The sequence below is a fragment of the Marmota flaviventris genome, chromosome 7 (assembly GCF_047511675.1).
Source record: "Marmota flaviventris isolate mMarFla1 chromosome 7, mMarFla1.hap1, whole genome shotgun sequence".
NCBI classification, from domain to species: Eukaryota; Metazoa; Chordata; class Mammalia; order Rodentia; family Sciuridae; genus Marmota; species Marmota flaviventris.
In genome coordinates, this window is record NC_092504.1 from 56,835,902 (window position 1) to 56,859,247 (window position 23,346).

At 34.0% G+C, this 23,346-nt stretch overlaps 1 pseudogene; it reads left to right on the top strand.

The window, feature by feature from the left end:
- The first annotated feature begins 2,670 nt into the window (after nt 1-2,670).
- On the top strand, nt 2,671-13,293 carry LOC114104676 (tripartite motif-containing protein 75-like; annotated as a pseudogene).
- The last annotated feature ends 10,053 nt before the right edge of the window (nt 13,294-23,346 follow it).

Below are 23,346 nucleotides of genomic sequence, written 5' to 3' on the forward strand. Positions count from 1 at the left end.
TCTTTTTCTTCTCCTTCTTTTTATTCTGAATAGCTTACTATACTTTCATTCTTGTTTTAACTGTACCAAGTCTCATTAAGAACACAACCCAGGCAGATTGATGCTATTTGTCTTCATAAATGTGCTCCATTTACACAGTTAAATAAACTGATTGGACAGCTGATAGATGATTCATTGCATAACACTGAAGTGACCAGGGGTTGTCATTAGCCCTAACCATTGACAAAATACACTTTTTTTCTTTCATTTGTACTATTATTTCAGTATTTACCAAAGCAAGCAAATTTTTGTTAACTATTAAACGAATGGTAGTCATAGTGTTTTCTAGTCTGCAGTAAGACTCCATGCTGAGAGCAGGGCTGCAGGGTAAGTACACTAGTGCTATATTGTGGGAAGATTTGCTAGCTAGATGACCCTAGTTACTTGTTTTCTTTTTAATAAATATTTGATGTGAGCTTGTTTTGGACTAGAAGCTAAACATCTTCCCAAGAGGATTTTTATAACCTATCCTAAATTTATCTCTTTTTAGCCTGAACAGGAAGGTTGAATTAACTATAAAGCATACATAATCATCAATAATCCCTGGAAGATCTGAGTCTTATTGATATATTATTCTTTCCTAATCTTTGATGTCCCTTACATGGTTCACATATGCTTTCCAATAACACATAACTAAAACATTTAATGTTAATTTAGGTGAGTGTTTTGCTAACTTAAGTAAGGCTATGTTTATAGATTTCATGGCCTCCTAATTTTTCAAGAGTAAAAAAAACTAATCATTTTCTGAAAGTTTTGCTAGTACAGAATCTATTATGCACATCCTCCACATTTTACATATTTGTTATTTTAATTTGCAAACTAGACTGAAACAATTATCCTTGTACATTTTATGCCTAATTAGTGACTTGTGTGAAGTGTTTGGTCTAAATGCACATGCATGCTTACGCTTACTAAGAGCTCCTGATTGCTTTCTAGAATGACGGTGTCAATTTAGATCACCACGAAAAGCATATCCCAGTTCCTATTTCTCCATTTGTGCATTAATATTTGACATTATCCACATTTATAACTTTCATCAATATTGAGTGTATAGAATAGTACTTCAAGGTTATTTCATTTTGGAATTAAATTACAAATAATTCAAAAAGTCAAGATTAGAATAGTACATAAAAATATCTGGGGGCTGAGGTTGTGGCTCAATGGTAGAGCACTTGCTTCACTGAAATGTGTTAAGCACTGGGTTCAATCCTCAGCATCAAATAAAAAAGTAAACAAAATAAAGTTATTAGAAAAATATAAAAAATAAACATTATCTGAAGAAATTAAATATTCTGTGTTCATAGATGGAATGAATTCACATTGTAATGATATAAGGTATTAATAGCTTTACTATCATATTTTATATTGATTTGATATGAATTAATTTACTAACACGCTAACTCTGTGCACTCCACTCAGAGATCCATCTGTGTGTTTTAGAGGAATATAAAATGTATATACTATAATTAGTATGGAAGAGTTAAGTTTAAAACAGGATACATATTTGAGTTTAAACTCTTCATTTGGTTTAGTGAAAGCCCAATTATTCAAGAGAACAGTGAGATCTAAATAACTTATAAGAAATACATAATTAATAAGGTTTTCATAAGTATAGATAATTACTTTACATTCTTGTGGAATTCTTCATGACAGTAATTGTTTGAACTTGCTGTTGACAGCTAACCTATCATTGTGTGACACCCTAGGTGCTATCATAAAGATAAATCACTGTGGCTGAACCTATCCTGACTCCTCAGGACTAAAGTTAACCCTTAGTGAGAGTGCCTACTAGAAACTCAACAGGGTTTTTGTCTTATATAATCTAATTTAATTCTCCCGGGAGCACTGCAAAGTAGATAAAGCATTTTTATTTTAAATACATGGAAATGGATATTCAAAACTTTTTAAGTCAATTATTTCATAAAGGATTGAATATGAATTCTGTCTAGGTTTGCCTGTCTCGAAAGACTACCATATTTCTACTGACTCTTTATGGCCATTTGTTGTAAAATGAGAGACACATACAAGGATAAACTAAGTTTCTAAGTATATACAGTTCAGGTTTATTTGAATCCATAAATAATTTTCCAATTTATATAAATGAGTCTATTAAATTTTTAAAGCTTCATTGTCACCCAAATCTAGTAAGCCTTATCTCTATTTACCTAAGGGAGACAATGACACAAAATTCCCTAGGTGCCAATGAACTAAATTAACATATCTAAACCTAATAAAGCAGCTTATTAGAATACTTGAGTAAATTTCATGAATATAAAAAATTCATTTTATGTAAAGAACATCTTGAAATTTTAAGTGAAATTCCCGTTAAATAACTAGAAGTAAAGAGAGTCACTCTTTTTTATGTTTTTCTTTTTTATTAATATAGATGAATTATACAGATTAACGGGTTTCACTGAGACAGTTCTATACATGCATAGATCATGTATTGATCATATCTTGATGCCTTTATATCTTTTTTTAGTCCCTGGGACATTTTTTTCTTTTCTACATTATTTTATTCTTCTTTAAAACATCTCCATCCTAACAAATTAGTATAACCTAAATTCCACTAGGGAACACAGGTATTAGTTTTCTAGCCAAGACAGGTATTAGTTTTCCAGGCTTTGTAATATGGCGGAAGGCAAGTAAGGAGAGAGCAAATCCTATAGAATCCATCTGATCACCTTCCCTGAAGTAAGCTTCTTGATTTTTTTCCATTATAGATTTGATCTATTTGACAATTAATTACATATCCTATATTTGTCTTACATTATTTATTTGAAAAATAATTGAAATTATTGGATGTTACATTTTCCATCTAGTTTTCAGACATTCTGAAAAAAACTAAATATTTTTTAAAATCACAGTTTTTAGATTGAAGCATTTAAGACCTTAACTTCACAAGGAAAATGGTGGAGTGAACTTGAGAGTGAAACTTTGGTTTCATTTAAGTGTTTTAATTCATCAAAATGAAATGACTTCACTTTTAATAAATAATCAATAACATACACATTAAATGAATTATAACTTGTATTATAGAGCCTGTTTCTAGTTTCCATCATTATGCTTACTAGAAATGTTAAAGATCTTGTTAATCCTTCACTGAGAGTGGTATTTGAAATTCATGTGAAAGAGACTTTTTTTTGTTTGCAAGAGACTTTTTACTGTTTGTTTCCCAACAAATAATCATTACTTATCATTTCATGACTCCAACTTAATTTACCTTGATTCCAAGCTTGTCCAAAGACTCAGACCATTATCAATGCCAGAAGTGACACAGCTTTGGGCAAACTTAATTTAACATGCTTTGGTCACTATGGGTGAATCCACATTTTATGATATTTGAGACATATGGTTATATATTGCCTAATTACCTCCTGTGATAATAAGCTGCCTGAACATATTAGACCATTTGTCCTATTACTCCTATTGTAGCAAAGTAGTGACTTAATTGAAATAATCTATTTCCACTACCACTTATTTTTTTTACACTATCTTTTGCCACCATTAAAATACAAATTCCCATTTGCCATATATTTCAAGAACAGCATATTAATTAATAATATTAATAATATTAATAAATTAATATTAACAGATATTAATTCTTCATTGCAAAAATTTTAACTTGCCTTCTCCTTTTCCCTCCCATCTTGCTTCCTTGGCAAAACTCCAACCATGGTTAAACAAATCATTTGCATTTTCTATACCTGCCACCAGATCAACCATGCCGAAAATAACAGAATCTTACAAGTGGGATCCACTTCAAAATATCTCCCAAATCACTAAACCATTCGCTCTGGGAAAATCCTACCATTTCTATCTAGTAAATTTCATGTTCCAACTCTTGGAGATGGCAATTTTATGACTTTTCTTTTGAAAGCCTTCCAGAACACTCAACCGATGATCATTCATCATAAGGGGAAAAAGAGTTTCATTCAGATAGGAGTTATATCATCACCCTAACACCAAACCATCAACCTGAATGCATCATCGCTCATGTTACCTTTGTCTTGTTACATGTTAAATAACTACTGTTTCCTACCTAAGTTTGCTGTCTTCATTTGACGTCTAGACCCCCTTCTCTTTCTTACTTTCTCTCTTATAAATCAAGCCCATTGAGAATCCAAAATACATTAGTATTTCCCATTGAAAAAGAAGGGAAAAAACCCAAAGTTTTCTCTGTGTAATATCCAGCTATTGTCTTGTATGTTCCCAACACAAAGAGTTTTACTGTCTTCCTATCTCCATTTCTAACCATTCTATTCTAATTAAACTTCCATTCCCTCAACTCATTGAACAGTTCTTTTAAAGATGAAACTGCTGACATCTTGAGGAAATCAATGGTCAAGTCTGTTTTCATTCTGTGACTTCTCAGTATCTGTATGAGTCAGAGCTCATCGTGTGTGTGTGTGTGTGTGTGTGTGTGTGTGTGTGTGTATGAGAAAGAGGGGGGGGGGAGCTGCGAGAGAAGGCTGAAGGCTGAAGACCCCAGAAAACTGATATTTCAAATTGAGTTTGAAGGTCATCTGTTTTAGAACCAGAAGTGGATATTAAAGAGGAAGATCAAAGCCAGTATGCTGGAGAACTTGCTCAAGGAAGTTTCATCTTTTGTTCTATTCATGAGTTCAATTGATTGGGTGAGAACCATTGGAGGACAATGGTTCATGGAGGACAATCTGCTTACCTCAAAGTCTACCAACTTAAATGTGAATATCAGCCAAAGCCACCCTCACAGAAACTCCCAGAATAGTGTTTGAAAAAGTATCTGGACGCCCTGTGTTCTAGCCAGTTTATAGACAAGATCATCACAAGTATCATTTGCCATGTTTGACCACTCCAACATTTAGGGTTAAATCATACTCACTTTTCTGAATTTCTTACTGTTGCATTCTCTATCCTTTTCAGTCTCCTTTGCAGGTTTCTCTTTTGCTAACAGGGTGTTTTGTTTTTATTTTTCAAATTTTCAGTCTTCTAAAGTCCTGTCTTCATTCTTCTTCTTTTACATATAACCTGATAAACCCAAATATGTGTCTTCAATCTAGACTTTCTCAGGATTCAAGATTCAACTACATATTCAACATGTCAATTAAATATCTAATTATCATTAAATACCATTACAAATCAACTTGTCCTAAGAATAAATTATACCTGTGTATATTAGAAATAAATTATCTAGTGGTTCTGTTATTGTTAGAAGTAAAATGGAATGGTAGACAGGGTTAATGAAGATCTTTGCAGTTCATGACAGGGGTTTTTATTTTTCACCACAGGATATTTTGTTGTTTTTTAAAAATATTTTTTGTGTTGATGGACCTTTATTTTATTCATTTACTTTTTTGTGGTGCTGAGAATTGAACCCAGTGACTCACACATGTGAGCCAAGCACTCTACCACTGAGCCACAACCCCAGCCCCTTGTTTTATTTTTATTGGTCCTTTTTAGTTATGCATAACATTAGGATTCATTTTCACATAATTAAAAAAGCATGGAATAAAATTTGTTGTAATTCAGTTCCCACTACCTTGCTTTCCCTTCTCTCTCTCTATCGATCTTTCTGCTATTTGCTTACACATGACAGAGTTTTGATGGAAAGCCATGGGAAGCTTTAAAGAGGGGTGGTATGAATCAATTTATACCTAAAACTCAAAATCAAAACTTTTAAATTAAATCATAATAAATTTGTAGAAAAGTAGATATATATCTTGAGCACGCAACCTAATGAACTATTTCAAAGTAAACAGCCATGTAACAACCATCCATGTAAAAAAATAGAATTTTATCCAGAATCCCTTCCAATGTATCTTCCCATCATTGTCCTCCCCTCTCCCCAGAAGTAATCACAGTTCTGGTTTCTAACATTTAGAAATTTAAATGATTTGGGGGCTTTACATAAACTCATAAAATACAACATTTTATGTTTGTCTTCTATTCTCACTGCAATATTTTTGAGATGTATCCACATAGTATGTGGCAGTATTTCATTACTGAATGGTTATTCTATACTCTTGACTATATCACAATTTTTATAGATTTTTTTTTGCCATTGATGGGCATTAGAGTTGTTTCAATATTAAGAATGTTTCTGAAAAACTCTTATAAATGTCTTTCAATGTGCATCTGTATGCTTTTCTGTTAAGCAGATACTTAGCAGTGAAATATCTAATTCATATGCCATACATATTCAAATCTAGTTAATAATGCCACGCAACTTTCCAAAGCAATTGCACCAATTTGCGTCTCTACCATCAGTATCAGAGTTCAGTTGCTCTGCATTCCTGCCAATAGGTGTTTGATTATCTTCATAGTTTTACATAAATGATTAATTACATTTTCAAATTTATTTTGTCCTCTTTTCACTGAAATGTAAGACTTTTAGTGAAAGGTTTGACTTACTCATCACTGAATCCCTAACTCTTGAAATACTCATCTTGCCTTAATAAAGTGTCTAGTAAATGGTTTTGATTAAATGAATGATCATAGCCTCTGGCCAATGATCACAACTCTGACCTCTGAGGCTCTGACCACTAACACTTTTGCTTCTCTCTTGATATAAATTATGAATGATGTTTTGCTTCAGTTTCCTACTTACTTTTTCTAAAAAATCACTTATATTTCTGTGTCATCTTTTGTTTCACCATTCTTCAAATTCTCCCCAATCAGAAATCCTATCATGCCTATCTAGTAAACATAATTTCCCACACTTTTAAAATATGTTAATATTTAATTGTCATATAATAATTGTACATATTTATGGGGAACAGTGTGATAATCTTGCCTATTAGCTGTCTTGAAATGTACAGTTAATTGTTGTCAGCCATAGTCATTCTACTAAGCTATATGACATTCCTGCTGTCCACCCTTCCACTGTAACTGTTAACCACCTCTCTCCATCTCCTCCTTTACACCCTTCCCAGGCTCTGATAATCACTATTCTACTCTGAACTTCTATGAGATTAACTTTTTAGCTTATACATGTGAGAAGATGCTGCTTTTGTATTTCTAACTTACTTCAGTGTCCTCTCTGCTGCTGCAAATGACAGAATTACTCTTTCAGGAGTAAAAATATTTTATTATGAATATGAATACCAAATTTTCTTCATCCATTACCTACTGATGAACACCTGAGTTGGTTACATATCTTGGCAATTGTTAATAGTGCTTCAATAAACATATGGGTGTAGGTATCTTTTCAAATACTTATTTCATTTCCTTTGAACATATTCAACACCCATTGCTGAACTATAAAGCAGTTATATTAATAATTTTTGGAAGTACCTCTATACTGTTTTCCATAATGGCTGTCCTAATTTACATTCTCACCAATGGTGTATGAGAGTTTCCCTTTTTCCATATTTTTGATGGTATTTGTTATTTTCTGTCTTTTTGATAATAACCATTCTAAATGATAAGACAACATCTCCCTGAGGCTTTGATTTGCATTTCTCTGAGTAGTGGTGTTGAACACTTTTATATGCTTTTCATCTTCTTGTATACACTCTTTTGAGAAATGTTTATTCATGTCATTTTCTCATTTTTTTAATCAGATTGTTCAATTTTTGGTGTTGAATTGTCTGGTTTCCTTGTATAATCTTGACATTAATCACTTGTTCAATGATTCTGTACCACAAAGGAAAAATTAACAGAATGAAGAGACAATCTATAGAACAAAACACCTGTTCTATAGATTGTCTCTTCATTCTGTTAATTTTTCCTTTGTGGTATAGAATATTTTTAGTTCGGTGTAATCCCATTTGTTACTTTTTGCTTTTGTTGGAGTCATATTAAAAAAATCTTTGTCCATACCATTATCCTGTGTTTCCCCTATGTTTTCCTCTAGTAGTTTCATTGTTTCAGGAATTACATGTAAGTCTTTGATCCATTTTGAATTTATTTTTTGTATATAGTTAGACATAGGGTCTAGTTTCATTCATTTGCATGGATACCCACTTTCCCCACACCATTACTTGAAGAAACTGTCCTTTTCGTTCTTTCTACCTTTGCAGAAAATCAGTTAGCTGGAATGTGTAGATTTATTTTTGGTTTCTCAATTCTATTCCATTGTCTATACATCTGTGTTTTTATGACTGTAACATACTATTTGGGTTATTATCAATGTGCAGTATGTTTTAAATTCAGGTATTGCAATGCCTCCAGCTTTGCTCTTTCTTCTGAGGATTGTTTTGTCTATTTGGCATCTCTTATAGTCCCATAAAAATTATAAGAATGCTTTTTTCTATTTTTTTTTGAAGAACATCATTGGTATTTTGATAAGATTGCTTTGAATCTATAGATCACTTGGGTAGTATAGAATGAATATTTTAGCATTAATTCCTCTTATTCATTCATATGTATGTCTTTTCATTTTTTAAAGGACCACTACAATTTCTTTCCTCAGTGCTTTGTAACTTTCATTGCAGAGGTCATTCAACTTCCTCGTTCAATTTATGGCTGGTTAGTTTTTTCTTTTTTTGTTTTGTTTTGTTTCGGTAGCTATTGTAAGAAATTAAGTTTTTTATTCCTTTCTCAATAATTTTGTTATTGGTATATAAAAGCTATTATTTGTGTTATTTTGATTTTGCTAACTGAATTTGTTTACCAGTTCTAAGAGTTTATTGATAGAGTCAGGGTTTTTCTATATCTGAAATTATGTTGTCTGCAAACTGTCACAAGTCAACTTCTTCATTTCTTATTTGGATTCCCTTTCTTTCTTTTGCCTAATGCTCTGACTAATGCTTCCAGCACTATGTTGAATAAGAGTGGTAAAGTGAACATCCTTGTCTTTTCTTGATCCTAAAGCAAACAATTTCCCCCTTTAGTATGATGTTGGCTATGGATTTGGCAAAGTGCATTCCATCTATACCTAATTTTTAAGGTTTGTATCATGAAGGGATGTTGAATTTCATTAAATGATTTTTCTGTATCTATTGACATGACCATATGGTTTTATCCTTCATTCAGTTGATGCATTGTATTGCTTATTGATTTGCATATTTTGAAGCATCCTTGCATTCCTGGAATAAATCCCTATTGATTGTGGTATATATATTTTTAATATGCTGTTGAATTCAATTTGTTAATATTGGGTTGCAAATTTTTATATCTAATTTCATTGGTCTATATTGATTTTGTTTTGTTATCCTTGTCCGGTTTCAGTATGGCGTTATAGAATGAGTCTGGATAGGTTCCTGCCCTTTGAGTTTTTTTTTTTTTCTTTCAATGGTTTAAGAGTAATGTGTGTTTGTTGTTCTTTGAAAATGTGGTAAAACTCCTCAGTTTTTGTTAAGTTTGGTCCATTTGAGACATTTGGTCCCAGACTTGGACTTTTCTTTGTTTGAAGACTTTTAAGAACTAATTAAATCTTGTTACTCACAAATTGGTCTGTTCAAGATTTGTTTTTGTGGTTCAATTTTAAGGTTATATTGTGCCCAGAAATTTATACATTATTTTAGATTTTTTTTCAGCATACAGTTATTTATAAGAATACCTAATGATTGTTTGTGTTTCTGTGGTATCAGTTGTAATGTCTCCTTTTTGATCTCTGATTTTATAGATTTGAATCTGCTCTTTTTTCTTGGTTAGTCTAAATAATGGTTTTTCAATTTTATTTATCTTTTCAAAACACCAAAACTTCGTTTTACTGATCTTCTAGTTTACTGATATTTTTAATGTGAATTTTATTTATTTTTACTTGGAACTCTACATTTTCTTTTCTTAAGCTAATTTTGGGATTAGTTCTTGCCTTTCTAGTTTCTTGATAATTAGGTTGTCTATTTTAAATCCCTTTTTATTGTGTTTATCTCTCAGTACTGACTTTGATGTATTCCATAGTTTTAGTGAACTGTGTTTATATTTTCATTTGTTTCAGGAAATTTTTAATTTTTTTGACTTCTTCATTGACCCACTGACTTTTCAAGAATATATTGTTTATTTTTCTAGTATTCATAGAATTTCTTTTTTTAAGAGAAAGAGAGATAGAGAGAGAGAGAATTTTAATATTTATTTTATTTTATTTTTTTTAGTTTTCGGCAGACACAACATCTTATTTGTATGTGGTGCTGAGGATGGAACCTGGGCTGCACACATGCTAGGCAAGCGTGCTACTGCTTGAGCCACATCCCCAGCCATCATAGAATTTCTAAAGTTACTCTTATTACTTAATTCTAGTTTGATTTCATTGTGGTCCAAAAAAAGTACATGATTCCAATTTTAAAAAGTTGTTGAGACTTATTTTAGTTGTCTAACGTGATCTATTCTGGAGAATGTTCCAGGTACTGATAAAAAATTGTCTATTCAGTAGCTATTGGATAAATTGTTCTGTAAATATCTGCTAGGTTAATTTTGTTCTATGATATAGTTTAACTCTGATTTTTTGTTGTTGATTGTGTCAGTATGATATGTCCATTGAAGTCCCCAACTATTATTTATTGGAGTCTTTCCTTTTAGATCTAATGTTTGATTTATATTGTTATGTGCTTCAGTATTGGGTGCATATATATTTAGAATCATTTCCTCCTATTGAATTGATCACTTTATCATTATGTGGTCACCACCTTTGTCTCCCTTTATAGTTTTTGGTATAAAATCTATTTTATCTGTTATAACTATACCTGCTTACTTTTGGTTCCCGTTTGCATGGTGTATCTCTTTCCATTCCTTTACTTTTGGTCTATGTGTATCTTTAATGATGAAGTGACTTTCTCATAAGCACCATATAGTTGCTTTTTTAAAAACAAAACAACCCCCCCGCAAAAAAAAAAAAAAAAAAAAAACCTAGCCAGCCAATCTAAATTCTTAAGTAAAAACATACTTCTCTCATTAAAAAAAAAAAAAAAAAAAATTCCCTGATTGTTATTGTGGCTTTTGTTCTTTTATTCTTTCTCACTCTTTCTCCTTTTTTTTTTGTGTGTGTGTAGTTTGGTGGTTTTCTCTATTGACAAGTTTTCATTCTTTCCTATTTTTATTTTATATATCTGCTCTCATTATAATTCTTGTACTTTTATATTTTCATGATGGTGTTTGTCATTCTTTCACTTCTAACATAGAGTTCCTTTAAACCTTTCTTGTAGTCAATTTAGTGATGATTAATTTCCTTGGGTTTTGTTTATCTGGGACAGACTATTTCTTCTTCTATGAAGGGTACTTTTGCTGCTTATAATATTTTTGGTTGGCAGCTTTTTTCTATGGTGACATTGAATATATCATATCACCCCATTCTTTCAGGCCCTGTAAGATTTCGTCTGTGAAGTTTGCAGTCAATCTAATGAGGATCCTCTTACATGTGAACTGATGCTTTTCTATTGCTATTTGTAGAATTCTCTATTGCACTTTCGATAGTTTGATTAAAATACGTCTTAGGACCTTTTTTTTTTTTTTGGTAAAATCTATTAAGGATCCTCTGAGTTACCTGGATCTGCATGTCATATCTTTCTCAAGATTTGGAAAGTTTGTAGCTATTATTTCAATGACTAGTTTTTCTGTGCCTTTTTTTTTATCTCCATCTGAAGTACCCATAATAGTAGTATAATTGCTTACTTAATGGCATCCCATAAGTTTCATAGACTTCATTATTTTTATTTATTTTTCTTTTGTCAGGTCATTTCCAAAGAACTGTCTTCAGCTCACAGATTATTATATTTTTATTTGATCTAGTCCTATGTTGAGGCTCTTAGCTGTGTTTTTATTTATTTTTATTGAGTCATTTAGCTCTAAGATCTCCATTTGGTTCTTTTTTTATGAACTCTTTGTTGAATTTTTTCATTCAGATAATAAATTATCTTCCCTTATTGAATCATCTGTCTGTATTCTCTTGTATCTTGTTGAGTTTAGAGATCATCATTTTAAATTCTTTTTCAGGCAATTCAGCCCTCACAAGACTTCAGGAAGAAGTCAAGTGCCCCATCTGCCTGGATGAACTGAAAGACCCAATCACCATCCAATGTGGGCACAACTTCTGTCACTGCATCCAGCAGTCCTGGGCAGATCCACAAGACAGTTTCCCTTGTCCTGTCTGTCGTCATCAGTGTAAAGAAAGCCACTATAGGAGCAACACCCAGCCGGGAAGGGCGATTGAAATTGCCAAGCTCCTCCACCTCAGCATGAGGAAGAGGAAGAGGCAGAGGCAGGACAAGATGAGCTTGTGTGAGAAACACGAAGAGGTCCTGACCCTTTTTTGTGAGGAGGACCTGGAGCTGTTGTGTTCCCTATGTGCTGGGCCCCCAGACCACCAGGGCCACTACATGAGGCCCATCAAGGAGGCTGCCTCTTATCACAGGGGAATGCTTGAAAATTACCTCAAGCCCCTGAAGAGGCAAGTGGCAGATGTTCAAAAATTAATAAGCATTCAAGGCAATAAACGCATTGAGCTGAGAGAGAAGGTGGAACACCAGAAACAGAAATTATCCTTTGAATTTGAACAACTGAACCAATTTTTAGAGCAAGGAAAACAGGCAGCTCTTGCAAGGTTAGCTGAAGAAGAGAAGGACACTGAACAGAAACTCAGTGAAAACATAACAGCATTTTCAAACTATGCTTCTGCACTCAAAGGTTTACTAAGCAGGGTCACAGAGCACAATGTGTTGTCTGAGGTGGAATTGCTGTCACAGATTAAGCATTTCTACCAGAAGTCTGACAGTGAGGTCAGCCCACCAATCTTTTCAATTCATTTAAGGAGGGAAACTTGGCAATCTTCCTCCCCAGTATTCTGCTCTGCAGAAAATAATTAAAGAATTCAAAGCAGATATTTTCTAGACCCTGAAACAGCCCACCCTAACCTGATTGTCTCTGGGGATAAAAAATGTGTCTGATATACAAAGAGACAACAAAACGTTCCTGATATTCCAACTAGATTTACAGTCAACCTGGTTGTCCTGGGTTTTCCAGATTTCTATTCTGGGAAGCATTTCTGGGAGGTGGAAGTGGGAGACAGATCTGAGTGGGCTATTGGTGTCTGCAAAGCCTCTCTGTCCACCAAAGCAAGGCGACCATCAGTCCAGCAGGGATGCTGGAAGCTTCGGCAACTGAATGATGGCTATGAAGCTCCAGGAGCTGTTCAGACCCTCTGCTGTTAGACGTGAGAGCCGGAGGCATTGGAATTTTCCTGAACTGTGAGCTGGTGAAATCTCCTTCTACAATATGCCTGAGAAATATCACATCTGTACTTTCACAGACACTTTTACTGAACCTCTGCGTCCTTATTTCTTTATATGACCTGGTTCAAAACCTCTCAGAATCTGTAAGGGAACAGATTGTGAATGAAAAAGCCCTCCAATAGGCTGAACCATTTTAACAAAATTCTGGGGGGTTTTTGTTTGGTGCTAAAGATTGAACCCAGGGTCTCCTGCATACTAGGTAAGAGCACTGCCCTTGAGCCACATCTCCAGCCTTTTCTGTACATGAATTGTTTTATGATAAACTTCTCAGAATTACATTTCACTTTTCTTTTGTTTTCCATTGACTTTTTTTTCCCTTGTGGTAGTCTAACCCACATGTTAGGCAAGTGCTCTAGCTTGCCATAGAGCTCCATCCCCAGTCCCATATTTTTATCTCAGTGTTTTGTTGGAAATCTCAGAACTGTTAGAAATAGCTATAATAAGAGGGAACATTCTAATCCTGTTTCTGATGCTAATGGGAACAGGTCTGGAGTTTCCTTAATAACTTTTTCTATTGTATTTTTAGTCTTTTTCATTTAAATTCCAAAGTAAGGGCAGTTATATTTTATGTGGAAGGCAGGCACTATACATTTTTTTCCCCTGGTGGTATTAGGGTTTGAACTCAAGGGTGCTTTGCCATTTTTCATTTGAGATAGGGTCTCACTAAGTTGCTGAGGCTAGCCTATAATTTGTGATCCTCCTGCCTAAGCCTCTCAAATTGCTGTGATTACAGAAGTGCATCACCATGCATGGCTTTTAATTGACTGAAACTTTTCCATTATATTATAATAATATAAGTTTTGTTATGAATTATCAAATTCCTGATTAAGATTTATTCCCATTCCCCATTCTTTTTGTTATTATAATCATATAATCATTACAGCACTGATTTTTTTTTTTTTTGTGGTACTGGTATTGAACTATAAGCAGTTTACCAAAGTTGCTGAGGCTGGCTTTGAACTTGGGATCTTCCTGCCTCAGTTTACAAGCCACTGGGATTACAGGCATGTGCCACTACACCTGGCTCCCAGCGCTCCCCGCTACCCCCCCGCACCTTTTATTGAGACACAGGGCCTTCCTAAATTGCTGAGGTTGGCTACAAACTTGTGATCCTCCTTTCTCAGTTTCCTAAGTAGTTGAGATTACTTCCTACTGTATGTTAAAACTGGTTCTTATATTGGGGGAAGGTAGGGGGTAGGGTATAGCTTAGTTGGTAGAGTTCTTGCCTCACAGGTATAAGGCCCTGGGTTCAATCCCCAGCACCACAAAAAAATAAAAATAAATGAAGAAGAGATTATCACTGGGCACTAAGTTAGAGTTAGGCACCAGAAGTTCTGATGTGCTACTGCAGAACAGGATGGTTACAGATGATGATAATGTGCAGTATATTTCAAAACGCTAAAACAGAATTTGAGTTTTCATCATAAAGAAATGATAAATGAAGAAATGGGTATGTTTAATCTGATTTAAATCTTATACAGTGTATAGCTATGTAACTGAAGCATCACATTGTACCCTGTTTATCAGTTAAATGAATTTAATATTAAGGAAAAGAAACCTCTAGTTCTTGGTATGTAAGAAGGCTGTTGGTCATTATGTTGTAGTTTAGTCCAAAGGATTGAACTCAGGGGTACTTAATCACTAAGCCACATCCCCATCTGCTTTTTGAGACAGGATCTTGATAAGTTGTTTAGGTCTGCACTAAATTGCTGAGGCTGGCTTTGAATTTCTGATCCTTTTGCCTCAGCCTCCAGAGCTCCTGGGATTACAGGTATGCACCATGGCACCTGGCCTTTTTTTTTTTTTTTTTTAATAGTGCTGGAGATTGAACCCAGGGCCTTGTGCATCAAGCACGCTACCAACTGAGCTATATCACCAGCCCTTCATACCTGGCCTCTTTCAAAACATTTTTATTGTTGCATTATAATTATATGTAATAGTAGAATTCATGTGACCAACTCAGAACCAAAGGTGGAATGTTCTCTCTGATATGCCAATGCTGACTCACAATGGGGTGGGGGAGGTTCACCTGATTGGACAAGGGGGAGTGGGGGGAAGGAGGGGGGGATGGGAATGGGAAAGACAGGAGAATGAATCAGACAACCCTTCCTTATGTTCATATAGGAATATGGGACCAGTGCAACTCCACATCATGTACAACCACAAAAATGGGAAGTTATAATCCATGTTTGTATGAAATGTTAAAATAAAAAAAAATGAATTGTGAAAAAAATTAAAAAACAGTTCAATCATCAATCTTAATTCTTATGAAATAAATTATTCATTATTTTGAGTGCATAATATTTATTTATGTTGCTTTTATAAAGTTATAAAATTTTACTCCTGTTTCTTTGCAGCCCTGGGAATCAAATATAAGGTCTAGTGTATGCTGGGCAAAGTGCTCTATCTTTGAGCTAGAACCCTCAATCCGTCTTTTTATGACTTTCCTTCATTTTAAAAGAAAGCTTCCCCTATTTCTTCTCTCTACCTCCATGTAACCTGAATACAATTTATTATTTACTGTAGGGATATGGTTTTATTCTATGAATATGGAGGCCAAAACCTGGCTGTATTCCAATTAGCTGTCTCTGTGTATGTGTGGGAATCACGTTTCAGTTTTGCCTATATGTATGTCTAATCATCCCAACGTCATTTTGCTGGAGTCTCTTCTTTGCCCACAAGTTTTCAGTGTAATATATTTAGTTTTATTTTTTAAGAGAAAAATAGTACCTTTCTACCTGTACATTTTTTACCAAATCTTTTAAAATAACAATCTACTTCAGAAATTTTCTGTGTCAAAATATTGAGACCTAGTGTATAAATTTAAAGTGTTTAATAGACATTTCTTGACTGTATCACATATTGAATAAAATTCCCACAATTTAAAGTATCCTCTATTATGAACAAGTTGTCTGTTTTTTGCTAAACATGTTATCACATCAAACATCCTAATATACTTACTTGCATACATTTTATGTTTCATAGAAGACATTCTAATAAGTGAAAATATTAGATAGGAAGGGTGCCTATTTGCAATGTCAGTGGTATTTTCAAATTGCTCTCAGAATTTGACAACAAATTATTGACAATCATGCATATCAATATATAACCATCCTTGCCAACATTTTTTACTATGACTTTAGTGATTGCCATTCTGAGAGGTGAAAAATTATACTTACCTCTTGTTTTAATGTCTTTGATTTAATCATCATTAAATCAGATCTTTTAGCATTTTGTATTATAGACAGATTTTTGTATCTTATTTTTCTATTTGAAAGTGTTTTTCATCTTTATTCATTCTACTGTACAGCCTCTCTTCTTTCCCACTTAACTTTTTATGTACATATTTACATTTATTTATTATTTATCTTAAAAATAGAATTTTCTGAGAGCAGGGGCTTATTTATTTCATTTTATTAGTGAATTTTATAGTCATACATAATAGTTGGGTTTATGCTGACAAAATGCATGGTATTTGATTTACACCATTTTAGTTCCAATACCCTTCTTCTCTCTTCTCCTGCCTCCCCCTATGTTCCTTCCTTTATCTTACTGGTCTTTCTTTCACTTGATTATTTATTTTTATTGGGGATATATATATATATATATATATATATATATATATATATATATATATATATATATAAAGGAGGAATTCACTATGGCATATTTATACATGCACATAGCATGATTTTGTTAAATTCATTCTGCATTACATTCCTTTCTTATCCTTCCTCTCAATCTCCTTCTACTCCACTGATCTTCCTGTATCTTTATGATATCTGATTCCCCTCACCTGTCCCCACTCATGCCTTTCCCCCTTTACTTTGCTCCAAGGTCCACATATGAGGGAAAATATTTGACCCTTGATTTTATGTGTCTGGCTTATTTCACTTAGCATGATGTTCTCTATTTCCATCCATGGGCCAGCAAATGCCATAATTTCATTCTTCTTGACTTTCATGGCTGAGTAAAACTCCATTGGGGGATATATACCTCATTTTCTTAATCCATTCATCTATTGATGGGCATCTGAGTGTTTCTGTGATTTGGTTATTGTGAATTGTGCTACTATAAACATTCATGTGATTGCATCACTACAGTATGTGATTTTAGGGGCTTTATTTTTATGTTCTAGAACAGGGATTATTAAACAATAGCTATGGGACAAATGCAGCCTGCTACATACAATAAAGTTTCATTGCAACACAGTCATGCTTATTGCATCATGTGCTGTCTATGGCTGCTTTCATGCTAAAATACGGAGTTAAGTAGTTACAAGGAAGATGTTAATATTTGCACAACTGAAAATGTTCACTATCTGTTCTTTATGGGAAAAGTTAGCCAAATCTTAGTCTAGAAAAATACCACACCATTTGTGAAATGAATAAAAGAAGGAGAAAGAACATGATAAATAGATTAGCAGATGGGTTCTTTATTTTCTTTATTTATTAAGGATATTAAGGTAACCATTCATTTTTTGCCCTAAGCATTACTGACTTTTAGATTTCTGTTTGACTTTCAGACTGTAACTTGTAAGTTTTAATATGGTCATATGTGTTCTTTATACAAATCAATTGAAATATTTTTTGTAACCTCATATTAAATTGTTGAAAGAAAGTGTATTCTTTAGGTGCTAAGGGGGAAAAGGCATTTTTTAATAGCAAGGCACTATTCAAAATGTATTAAATAAGTTAAGCTTATATCAGTTAAGTTTTCTATATGTTATTTCTACTTGATCTGCCAGACTGGTATACAGAACATCACCCAGACATCACCACTTCTATTACTTCTATAAATTTTTATTATGTTCCTATTTACTATAATACCTGTCTAAATTGGAGAAATTAGAAAAATAATTTCTAATTATTAATCTAATTATAACTGTTCTTGATTTATTTTCAAGTAGTTTCTATTCTAATAAAAATCAGGAGATAATAGGAAAATTTGAAATTTTTTTCTTCTACAATAAATTGCAGCAATTTCTTTCATTTTCATTCCACTCAAAATATTGGTAATAGTTTATTCACCTTTTCTGCTAACGTAAAACTTTGCAAATTGCATATCGTAAGTGCATCCACAATGCTTTAGCATAATCAGGATTAACTGTTCAGAATTTCTTATATAAATTAACAATTATGATTATCAATCTTTCAAGTTTACCTTCACATCTGGTTATAAGGATGATTAAATGAGATTATGCTTAAGAAAGTATTTTTATCAACTCTTGGGCAAATTCAAATGTATGTTTTGATGATTTTTCTCATCATGGCTCATCTCCTTATTGCAGTGGAAGAATACAGTTTTCTTCCTTTAACATGTTCTGTTCTGTGTAAATGGTGAGCCACAGGAAATAACTCAAAGTCAAAAGAATTTCTGATGGCTCTGTGTTCCATCTTTCAGTTAGGAGGAATATAATGCTTGACCAGGAATGAGTTATACATTTGTTAATGGCTTATCTGTGGCCTTTTGAAAGACAACTCCCTGCCAGAGGACAATTTTAGCTTAAGGTGAAACTTATCTGAACTTAGATGAGAACCTGACTTCTGAAGCTTTGGGGAAAGAAAACACAAGTCATGTGTTTTAAATTTCTCCCAAGAAGAAGAAAAAAAATTTCCATATAAGCTCTAATTATAAAATAACATTCTTTAATAATTTCATTAAAGATTATATTTTCCTTTATGAAATTTCCAAAAGGAAAGTTACCTCATTGAGGTCATAAGCATGTCTTTAGACCAAGTCAACAAAGTCTACACGCATCTTCCAGACATAACAACAGTACAGTCCCAAAATCCATCAATGAAGGCTTTGTGGGCGACATCAAGACCTTGATGTTTGCTAAACTAGGTCTCTTATTTTTTAGTAAATGTAGGTTCAGTACCCTTGCTTTTAGGGTATATAACATTCTTAAAACCACACACACAAAAAATGTTATTTGAATACTAACAGAAAAAAAAACTATAAAACAAAAATTAATAAATATTTACTGGTAAAATATACTTTTTATCAGCCTTGTTAGATTTAGTATTTGTAGTATTTCTATTATACTCATAATGCAAAACTAGTTATAAATTAAATATTTGTCACTTTGCAATAATTTCCATCCATACATAGGAATTTGAGAGAAATCGGAGCCAAATAGAAGTTACTTGAATTGTTTACAGTTAAATAAATTTCAAAGATATATTATAAATATCATTTTAATATTAAGTCTTATATACAATTTAGGCAGTGGATTTATTTTAACATACTTACCACACTTGATATGAAGCCAGAAATTTAATTAGAAATTTTATCTCCATTCTTTTTCCTTGATCATTGTTTCTGTTGATCATTAAAAATGCAAAATCCATTATCTAAATACCTCATATATCACTCACTGATGTTCTTGATACCAGAATCATCATCTCTGTAATTGCTATCCTGTCTTTTCAGGATTTAGTGCAATAGCATTCTAGTGATGGAGATGAACACCAGATAAAATATATTGGCTTCCTTAGAAAAACGCCTAGTGCTTCTTGATGGAGGAAAGAATTAGAAGCTTGATAGAGAGGGGCCAGGAGTTTTGGGGGTGGCGTAGAGAACTTTAAGAAGCAAGTGTTTGCAATAGTGACCTTTCAGGGAGAGACTTACTTGCCATGTTTTAAAGATATTTGTGATCTGTTGCATGACCACACCCAGTCACCCCTCCTCAGAAACACAGACACTTTCAACTTCAGTGAAGGTGTTTTTAGGATCTTTTGAATATAGCACTTTGAAAGAACAGGAAAGGAAGTGTGTGTGTGTGTGTGTGTAAGCGTGTGTAATGTAATAAATGCTGGGATATACAATATCCTTGAAATAGCAACTGTACACATGAGAAGAAAAATTCATGGACCCTAAAATAGAAACACCTGGTGGTAGTGGCAGTTTTCGACTCTGTGCTCTTGACCTCATAGCTGTCAGCCACATACTAACCTATCCAGTGAACTAAGATGTGATGCAAAATACTTCCTATCTATAAATTTAAACTTTAATGTTAAAAGTCTCTTGCATAAGATAAAATATGCATAAATTCAGTGTTATATAACACCGGAGAAATCTGTATTCAGGTATTCCTAGAAGTGCTGTAGTAGTAAAATATGACCACCTACAAATAATACAAAGGACCAGTTACTTGAAGAAACAAGTAAAACAATATCATTGATAGTCAACAAATAGAGCATGCTATATGAAAACCTTGATAATATTTTATATACCTTAAATTAATAGCAGCAATGAATGTACAGTTTTAATTTTCTATCAAGCACTGCTTAAGGTGTTTTATCCATAATACTCTACTAGCATATTAGTATTAAATTCTCCATACCTACATTTTCAAATAGATACATGGTGGCATTGACCATCTGTTGCTTGAGTCTACCAGTTTTATTCTTCTAAGTATTTGGGACACATCAGTTCCCGAAACAGATATCCCCATTTTTGTGGAGTTTACATTTTATCAAAGGAAAGTAGCTAAATGATAAGTTAGAAGGAAATGAGTGTGATGGAAAAAGGAAAACCTAAGCAAAGTTCTTGAACTGAGAGTCTTCGAATGGAGCACTTTGCTATTATAAGCAAGTGACTGGGATAGTTCTCATTTTATGGGTGACTTATGAGCATGTCCTTGAAGGAGGTGAGGAATTTAGCAAAATGGATTATTTCCAGAAAGGGCATTCCAAGAAGAGTTTTATTTAATGCAAAGGCTCCAAGGCAGGAATAGCCTTGGCATGTTGAGGAACAGGAAAGAGGCTGCACTGGCCGCTGTATAATATTTGAGAGAAAGAGAGAATAACAGGAAGTGAGAACAGTGGGGTGAGGGGTGTGATGTAATTGTAAATATTCTCAGTAAAATAAGGAGCTGCTGAGCCAAGAGTGCAGTGGGTAAGAGGTGACCTTGACCTAGACTGGGGCAATAGGAATGGAGGTGGTAACGTGTGGGCAGATGGTATATGAGTGTATACAAATGTGTGTTGGAGTGAACAGGATTTTTTGAATACTTGGATGACGGGTGAAAGAGTGTGGAGTGTGGTAGGCAGATAATAGCCTCCCCATAGATATCTATATCCTAGTTCTCAGAACCTGTAAATACATGTCACCTGGCACAAGAGACTTAAGGTTTCAAATAGAGTTAAAGTTGCTAAATAGCTGACTTTGAGATGGAGAAATTCTCCAGGATTATTTGAGCAGTACAGTCTCATCACAGGAGTTCTTCAAAGCAGAGAACTTTTACCTTCGTGATGAGCCAATGATGAGATGATAGAAGGATCAGAGAGAAGCTACAGGGAAAGTACTGACCTTTGTTATTAGCTTTGAAGGTAGAAGGGACCATAGCCAAGGAATATGAACAGAGTTAGAACCTAGGAAAGCCTCTGGAAAGGAATGCGGCCCTGCTGATACCTTGATTTTAGCCCATGGAGACCTGTATTAAGACTTCTGACCTACAGAACTGTAAGATAATATTTGTACTATTTATGCCAGGAAGTTTGTGGTAGTTTGTTATAGCAGTAATAGAAAATAGTAATATAAAGAGTCACCAGTAGCTCTATGGTATGGACCTGAGACACCTGAAAGAATAAAAATTCCAGATACAACAGATTGAGGGTGGCAATACTGTAGGAAAATGAGTTCAGATTTGTATTTGTTACGCTGTCAATTTTTACTAGCCATCCAAATGGAAATTTCAAATCAGTAATTATTAATAATGAGAGTCTGGAGTTCAGGAAATGAGAAATAAATTTGGGAGTTTTCAGTCAATAGATGGTATTTAAAAACATGAGACTAGACAAGATCACCATACTTTCTCATTGCTCTTAGAAATCCCTGCCAGGCTATAATTTAAAGTCAATTTTTTTTTCTTTTCTAATCACCCGGCTTCCAGCTGTATATTAATGAATTCAATAGTTCAAATACTTTTCTTTTGCATTGAGTGGCTTAACAGTTCTAATCATATGATTAAAATAAGGGTATATATTCCCATCTAATGGCTACTGGGTTTAACAAGTTTAGCTTTCCCCTTGGAAATAATCTCTACTGCAATCGATGAACTGGGTATCCTTGCCAAGCAAATCTACTGATCTGTAAGCAGAGTAAGGCATGGCATGAAATGAGTGGGAACAAGAAGAGATGGAAGAAAATTGTGCCCATATGAGGAATGGTTAAGAAATTATGTGCTCTCTTATTTAAGAAACTATCTATTAAGTGTGCAAGAGTCTGGGTTTCAAGGATTGAGAAATGGCCCTTTCCTTCTCTAAAATCAGATTCATTCAGAGAAAAAAGGGACTCATTCATTGTTTTGGGAGCTTGAGAGGCTAGAGTTAGTTTTCATTTATTTATTTTTATGTGGTGCTGAGGATCAAACTCAGTGCCTCCCACATGCTAGGCAGGCAGTCTACTGCCGAACACAACTCCTCCAATTAGTTTTATGTGGAATGATATGGAGGGGAAAATAGGTCTGGGATGAGACTTTGTGGACCAGGGATATAAAATGTTGCATAAGGTCCTGAAGACATGAAAAAGAGAAAGCACTGGTGCACTTTGTTCTGCATGATACGGCTTTAATAGGAAGGTGACATACACAAAGGAAAATGTAATGGCAGGAGATGTTCCAATGACAGAGAGAGAACTGTAAAGCCATTGTGATAGTTCAGGTTAACCTGATATGAACCAGGCATGGATCTTGAGGACTACAAAATGGGTACAGATGCAGGAGACATTTCAAGAGTGAAAACAACAGGATACACAGGCTGACTAAACGTGAGACCAAAGGGCGGTAGGAAAAAATCAGGGCTGGTCCTCCATGAGGCTGCTTCTAGTGAGCGAGCAACATAGCACACAGGACTGAGGACTAGGTTTCAGGAAGGATGGTCATTACGGTTTTAGAAATGAAGTACAGTTTCTGACGGCAGAGGTAAGATGGTCAGGAGACCCTGTGAGTGTACTTGTAGGGTGGAAGTGGAGGCTCAGATACACAGACTTGGGAATCAACCTTCTGAGAGACAGTAAGAGAGAAAGGAACTGCCAAGGAGACTCAGAAACAAGGTAGCTCCCTGGATGTCCTACACATTCCCCTCAGACTTAGAAGTTATCTGATCCCAGATTGTAGAGTGGTAAAGTCTATAATATATATAAAAGCCAATGC